At 42.8% G+C, this 8,408-nt stretch overlaps 1 pseudogene; it reads left to right on the forward strand.

Annotated features, from left to right (window-relative positions):
* Nucleotides 1–7,322: 7,322 nt before the first annotated feature.
* Nucleotides 7,323–8,189, forward strand: LOC144773905 (potassium channel subfamily K member 1 pseudogene; annotated as a pseudogene).
* Nucleotides 8,190–8,408: the final 219 nt, after the last annotated feature.

Genomic DNA, 8,408 nt, shown 5'->3' on the forward strand with positions numbered 1-8,408 from the left:
AAGGCCGGGAGAAGGAGCCGGAGACGGGTCATAGGGGCAGGCCAACAGACCAAGACCCCAGGCTTACACATAAAAACGCAGGGGACACAACCATCAGAAGCCTTCCTAAAAAGGGCATTGCCATGGCCAGGAGGAGGCAAGCCTGTCGAACAACAGAACGCCTGCCACCAGAAGGACCAGGCAGCCAGAAGCACACACCCCACCAGGACAGGATAAAGCAGGGGAGAGCAAGAGACCAGAATCCAGAAAGCAGAACACACCATCAGGATCAGGAAAGTGGCCAACCTTAGGGCCCCACCCAAGGAAGACAGCCCCAAAGGGAGGTCACCATCAGACCCTGTACTGTACTAAGGCCATCGAGACCAGGGTAACCCAAAGACCAGACAGCCACAACAGGGAAGACCCCACCCCAAACAACACACACCAAGGATGACACACCCAACCACAAACCTTGGGGGTCGACTGAAGGCAGAAAAATCTGCTCCAGAGAAAGAAAAACCCACCAGTCACCGGAGATGAGCCATACACTGAAAAATTCAAACAGCGAGCTGCCACCGCACACCCTAGACCTAACACCCGGGACAAGGGCCACAGAACACTTGGCCAACCAGCCCAAACCGGGAGGGAGGAAACCCCCAACCAAAAAACAAGCTAACCAATCGTACCAGAGAGCAAAGGACAACACCCAAGAATCACCCCAAAGAAGTCCCAACACCAGCCGAAGAAGGGCCACGACAAAGCCCCACAACAGCCCCAGAGCAACCAGAGATGCAGTCAGCCACTGTTACCAGAGACCCAAGCCAAAAAAGGCAGGAAAACAAACACTTTGCCAGGACCACAAGGACAGGAGAAACAAGCAGGGTAGGCCACAGCACAAACTCGCTGACCCAAGAAGCCTAGCAAACAGAACCACAGGTACCCCAGCAGAGAAAGGAGGCCACCTACACTGCCCACCCACAGGCCTAGAAGAGTGGCATAGGGCCAAAAAGCCATCCATCAGAAAGACACCAACCCCTGAAGGCAGAGAGAAAAGCCAGTGGAATCAGCCACAACAAAGCCACAGAGTCCACCCACCGAAAAAAGCACCTGGGAAGCCAGGGCCGGCCGAAGCCAAGCATCCCCCACAGGCACACTGACGGCATAGCACAGCCTGCACCTGTGGAAGGCAGATGTAAAGTACAGGCCAAAGGAAAGGACAGGGAGACCGGCCCAGTTCACAGCCACACCAGACATAGAACCGCCAGACCCACAGGGGCCCTGGAGAACCCAAACCCAAGCAAGGTGACAAGAAGAGTAAGGGAAGCTAGAAAGGTCCACAGGCAAACACCCAAAAGGTGACCCCAAAGGCATCAAGGCCCCAATGGCAAGGGCCAGACACACCCTGGAGGCAAGTCCCCTCCCCCAAATCATGAAGCACCCAAACCAGGAGACGAGGCAGAGAACACACGGCCAACCCAAAGGGCACAAACCAACGAGTGCAAAAACAGAACAGTGAAGCCACAAAAAACATAGACAGAATCCAAAGCCCCACAACCAGACTGGAATTCCCATGGCGACACCACAACTGAAGGAAGAATGAGCCCAGAGGACAGGTAGCACCACAACTGACTGAGGGACCAAAGGCCGGAAGAAGGACAAACCAAAAACTATGCACAGCAACAGCAGGGGCCACTAAAAGCCCAGGTAGAGCCCAGAGAACCAGACACCAACCAGCGACAGGACAACCAGCCGTATGGAAAACTACACAAGTTTGCACGTCAGCCTTGGCAGGGACTATGCCAATCATCTTTTTATCAGACCAATTGTAGCATTTGTGCTGCCCAGGCAAGCGCCACCCAGCAGGCCAACACCCTTGCTAAGCTGGAAGCCAGCGAGGGGAATAAAACCGGCCATTAAGCAAAACAAGATGCTGAATTATGGGTTCCTAAACATGCGGGAAAGTACCACCAAATAAAACCAAGGTACCCCTGGCTGAAATGACAACCAACAAGACAACAAGACAGATCCGCTGGTAGAGGGAAACATATCCAGGATGCTGATGGACCGGAGACCCTAGAGGCACAAACACTAGCACCTGAACCAACCGGGAGAGCGGCCCATCAGCCACAAAGGACCAGCTGGAAACATTGTGCCCCCGGAAAGCCTAGTACGCCGGGAGGCACACCAGTGGAGAGGTAAAGCCCAAACCAAAACGCATGTCTCTAGAGAGGGAGACAAGACCACTAGCAACGCCCCCACTGCCCATCAGTGCCATTCCCAGAAACTCCAGCTCCTGACTCATTCCATTCTGTTGGATGACAGAACAGGTTAAATGCTGGGTAAATACTGGTTAGGCACGCCGAGTGGAGGGGTGGAGTTAGGGGTCCCAACATTCTTCTGATCTTTTTTTTCTGTCGAGTAGATTGTAATTTTCATAAGTAATGCCTCGGACTAGGACAATGGACATGGGGTTACTATAGGTGTACAAAACATTTACAAGCCAAGAGAGTATGTATTCCTTTGGTAAATTAGAAATTCTATTCTCAACTGACTTCTCAATGATGATAAAAGAACAAAAAATGCAAATAAAGGCAAATTGTCAGAGTAGCTCAAAAGTACTTTAGGTGTTGCCTTCAATACATTAAAAAGGGGCTCACTTAGTTAACCATTGATGATGAATGCAAAATGGTTTAATCTAATCAAATACTACTAAAGCTACTTGATAAGACATTGAGTATTTTGAAATTAGCTTTTCCAACATTCTAAGATTTTCAGATGAAGTTGCATTTCAGCTTTTAGGTATTATTTCAGATTAGCAAATTTCTGATGAGGAAATTAGAGAACCTGTACTCACAGAGGTCCTAATGAATTATGGAGATAGAGATGCCAATTGTCATTATTAGAGACATTTGTGATGGCACATCTTGACGCATGGCGTTGTACAAAAATTACAAATTACTTTTTAAGGTTGCAAAACTGGACTGACTCCACATCTACTTACCTTACTGATGTACCTATATTTGGCCACATGTGCTTACTCTCACAATATTTTAAGTAGCTACTATTTTGCCTGTGAATATTTTTCTAGGGTGATCTTTTGTTGATGATATTCCCTGAAAAACTTCCTTTTCATTCGATCTCATCTTTTCTCATTTCACAAAATGTACTTGGGTAGAGATTTACATAACCTATGTCTGTTTGACAAACATAATTATCAGGTTATACATAGTCACAAAATACACTACAGAAGATAATGAAGAAGGCCAAAATCTATCCAAAACAAATAGTCGGAATCAAAAGCCAACTCTAAGGATTCACGAAACTGTATTTGACTTTGATAAGCAAATCAGATTTGATTTTTTCCTAATCATTAACCAGGCTTGCTTGAAAAGGAGACTTGAGCCCAACAATCACCAATCTAATCTTTTCTGAACTTCAGGTAAATACATCAAGTTGCCAATTACAACTGACCAGGTCAAGTCTGATAATTTTGGTCACTCCACTTATGAGCAAAAATTGAAAGTATGGACCTCAGTTTTGGGGGTTTGGTGTAGGGCAGCTTAGCAAGTCAGTTTGCTCTGCTTTCCTACATCAAAGTGAAGGGGCATGAATGACTAATATTTATCCAATATGGTACATTTCTTTCCTTTCTCTCTGTGTTGATGCTTTTTGGTGCAAGGGTGCCTGTGTTGTCGGAAGGATTGTTCTTGTGCAGGAAGGGCCACCATCCTGCACAGAAACAATCCAGGGAGGCTTTTTCCTCTTTCCATATGTGCTGTGGAATGCAACACACATGGAAAGAGGTAAAACGAGGAGAAATGAAGTTATTTCTTTTCATTGCACCTCTTCTAGGGAGGCATAAGATTTTGCCACATTCATATGTTTACATAGCTTTGTAAATCTGGGGAAGCATTACAATCCATGTTTGTGGCATAGCAACACCCACTGCAATGCCCATAGAATGCCACTATAGTGCAGAATAAGGCAACACAGTGATTGGGTTGCCTTGCCTTACTCAATATCTATAAGGCGAATAAAAGCCATGCAAAATGGCTTTGCATGACCTCATAAATATGACTTTGCAGGCTCCGCCACCGGAGCGACACAAAAAGTTACAGTCAGGTGACTCAGTGGGCTCATAAATATGTCCCTACAATGTTATCAGTAAGATCCACACCCCTATTATTTTCCCCATAAATTTGAGCATATTTCACAATAGATAAACTACATTCAGATGTCCTTGAAATTGATCAAAAGCAATAAACAATATAATCTTATCTGGACCAATCAAAGTAAGGGTCTAATGCCAGTTGGTAGCTGTCAATGGAAAGGGGACAGGTAAGAGGTCTGGAAGTGATCTTTGTGTTGGAGTGTCACAATATTGCTCCTGCTGTTGCATTACATGCTAATTTGTGGGTACACTGTAACTGATCAGCAGGGCATAGTTTCAAAATAAAGGGTTTAGGGCTACATATGCAAATTGTGCATCGGTAACACATTATAAATCGCAATTCATGTTTGCGATTCAGTATTTGGAAGGGACGTTTTAGAGCGCACCTTTCATATCCCAAATCTGAATGGAATGTATAAATGTTTGGAATGTATTTTATGGACTTCTTGAAGGAGGTGGTAACCTATTCACAAATGGGAAGGGGTCCGCAGGGGAGAAACTCAATTAGGAAATCGGTATTTCTTATGTTAGTACATCTGGCTCATATATGTGAGCTGTTTCCACATATAAGTTAAAGTTACACATGCAAATGGCTAAATTTGCTATTGTTAAATCACTTTTGTAAATGGAAAAAAGATTTGAAGTCATAAAATCTTTTACCCATGCATAAAAATTCATAATAAAGTCCTATAATTCTGCATTAATCAAGTCCTCTCTGACGGAGGGGAAACACTCACAGTATCATGTTTATTGGCATGCACAATCTTCTCTATGGTATCTCAGAAGCCTTGGATCAAAAAATATGTCCATTTTTGGTGGCCAACCCGTAATAATGATTAACTAGCCATGTTTTCTAAGCACAATAACAAAATCAATAAGAACTCTTTTTATTCCTCCTTAGGTAACAGACATTTTGCACCCACAACTTTTAATATACGCCTTGGAATATATACTGATCAAGGCATGCAACTAAATGTAAAAGAAGGGACTTTATTAGTTAAACAGGTATGAGTCAACCAGTAAGTCCCTGTTCAAGCAATCCATCTTGAGTTATCCATAATCAGCGTGTATGCAAAAGCTATCACAAAAATACTTTGCTGGGACTATAGTCTCTTCTACGCAGACCATGACACCTAAGGCATATTTTGAAATTGGAGAATTTTAGAGATGAGGCATCTCACCATACTTTTAATACCAGTCTGGTTACACGATTGCACTTTTGAAATCTATGACTTCTACACATCTGAAGCTCTAGCTAAGGAACCTGTCCTCAAGAATAAGTTATGAGTCAGATGTAGATCACTGTTCTTGGCTAAAACACTTTACACGCCTCTCAGATAGTCAACAATATAAAACTCCACAACAATACATACGTTTTTCATTAGATCAAAGGGTTCGGCGTACAATAATTTTAATGAGGTTGGGGATTCTCCCCTTAAAGACCCTGAATTTTAATTGGGAAAAACTGGATAGTTCCACAGAAATGTGTGATTTATGTAGTGGAGGATTTCTTACATGTGTTATTAGTCTGTCCAAATTCGACTCTGGTAAAGGCTCTGTGCCAGCATATAAAGCCTATCTTTTTTAGACATAATCTTAATTCTGCAAAAAGTTTAATTGAGTTTTGTAAATCTCCGCCTGATGAACTTACTTGTTATAATTTGCATACATTTAAACAGTTTTTTAAAACTGTATTATTGTCTGAAAAATGTAACCGTCCTATTATTTTTTAATTATGCATTTGATTACATCAGCTGAGGTCTAAATCAAATTTAGTGAAATTCTACAAATTCTACCAAGCTCTTTGGTACTTTTAGCTTTCTGTGTTCTGAGTGCACTGCGTTTTTAATTGCCATTTAAGTGTTTACAGATATCAGGGTTAACCAAAAGCAAAAAATGTTTGTGGAAGAATTAAAATGCTACATTTTCAATCTTGCATACATTTGAGATGGTTTATGAACCATTTGAACCTTCCACTAAAGCCTTTGCTATTATTCTGTTTGCAATTTCAGTATTATACCATTGTTTACCATCACTTAGAGATCACAAAGAGTACATAGCCACAGGCCCTGGATTCATTAAATCACTATTTATTGTGCATTTCTGTACTTTCTAGTTTCTTATTTCATGTGTAATATCGATACATTTATATATTTTAAACACTATTAAAGAGTTGTGTATATACAACTCTGATAGGACATTTTACAACAATCATAATTGTGTTGTACTTTCACTGAACTTACACTTGATCCCTTCCTTTGAGCTATATATACATTGACTGCTCACCCACATTTACAGAAAGAGTAACACAGGATTAGGATTCCAACATACCTACCTTGAGTCCTAAAAAGTGGGGAACTCCAGCACTCTCACGTTTTATGGTGTTATGTATACCACTGTATTATCATGCAAGAATTGGCAGAGCGTGTTTCTAGTACAACGGAACTGGTAAACACTGGGACATAGGGTTGCTTACCCCTGCTGGCGTATCTATGTCTAATACACAACTTAAATCCTGCATAGACTTTTTAATGACAAACATTTAGTGCTGTTGGAAAAAAGCTCAATAGTTTACAAGGCCAGCACAATCTGGGCGGAACCCATGTATGATGAAAACACATGATAATCAGAGAATGCCCAGGATTTTGACCATGGGCATGGGACAAAAGATGTTGCGTTTGTCAAAAGTACATTTACATTGAGAGGGGGATACGCAACTGTTGTGTCATCATCATAGGTAATATGACAAGCAATTTATGTGCAGCAGTAGATTATGACATAATAGTCGCTAGGTGAACCCCTGACATGAGTATGTCCTGTTTTAAAATGGTTGCAAGTGAAGGAACGAAGCCACAGGTATGTGGTGGCAGGCTTACAGGGGGACTAGGGATATTTCTGTGTTAGAAATGTGTTTGTTTTTTGTATATTTGTATTGAGAAGTACATGTCATTATATAAACAATATACATAAAAGTTGGAGACATTTTAGGAAATCCCCTAAATCCTGGTTGTTCCCTTCTAACTAAGTTGCAGGATCTAATGGAGCAGCCCTCTCTCACACTTCCCAGCGCCAAGACGGCAATCGAGAGCTTTATAAACCTCTTTTATAATTTTTATAATACTCCGCTTTCAAAAGATGGCGCCCTGGGTGGGGCAGTCCTTGTGAAACTAGCCAGTTGTGCAGAGAAGTGCGTTCCCAACAGAGCTCTGGCCCCCAACCCTAGCCTGCTCTATTGCTTGATGCTGGTCGCCTACTGCTTGTTCCTGATGGTCGGGGCTTGGGTCTTCTCGCTGCTGGAGCAGCCTCGCGAGGACGACGTGCGGAGCGCCCTGAGCGCCACTCGCAGAGCCTTCCTCACCGAGCACGTCTGCGTCACCGAGGCCGAGCTGGAGCCGTTCCTGGCGCAGGTGTGGAGGCCCGCACCATGGGGGTGTCAGTGCTGTGCAACGTCATGAGCGGTGTGCAGTGGGACCTGGCCTCGTCACTCTTCTTCGTCAGCACCACGGTTACCACAATAGGATTCGGGCACCCAGTTCCCATATCTGATGGTGGAAAAGTATTTTGACTTTTGTACTTGATTTTTGGAATTCCATTCTCTTTGTTTGTGCTCTCCATCACATCTCAGAATCTGCTGATCCTGATGAACGACAAGCCAATACGCTACATACGGATTCACTTTGGATTTTCCAACATTATGGTTACTCTTCTCCATGGAGTTGCTTTCATCAGTCTTGTGGCATGCCTGTTTTTGTTCATCCCTGCATGGGTCTTCAGTCTGATTGAAGGAAACTGGAGCTATCTGGATGCTTTATATTTTTGTTTCATGTCACTCACTACCATTGGATTAGGAGACTACGTCCCTGGAGAACAAGCAAGCCAAATACTGTCTGCACTATATAAAGTATGTGCGGCTGGGTACCTACTAATCGGACTGGTTGCTATGATTCTTGTCCTGGAAACTTTGAAAAGTATTTTGAAATCAAATTACATTTTGCCATTCTTCCTGTTCTCAAGGGGAAATGCTGCAGATGCCCAATAAAAAAGAGAATAAACAATAAATCAAATTATGGCCACACAATAAATTACTATGAAATGTTACCTTCTCAGATTTCGAAAGACAAACAAGATAATAAAGATATCAGGGGATCCAATATCTGAGATACTCATAAACTCTGGAAAGGAAGAAATAGGATAGGTGGACTAGGGATGCAGTAAACCATATAACATAGACAGTTAGAAGATAGTTGCTATAATATCA

Source organism: Lissotriton helveticus, chromosome 8 (assembly GCF_964261635.1).
Source record: "Lissotriton helveticus chromosome 8, aLisHel1.1, whole genome shotgun sequence".
Taxonomy (NCBI): Eukaryota; Metazoa; Chordata; class Amphibia; order Caudata; family Salamandridae; genus Lissotriton; species Lissotriton helveticus.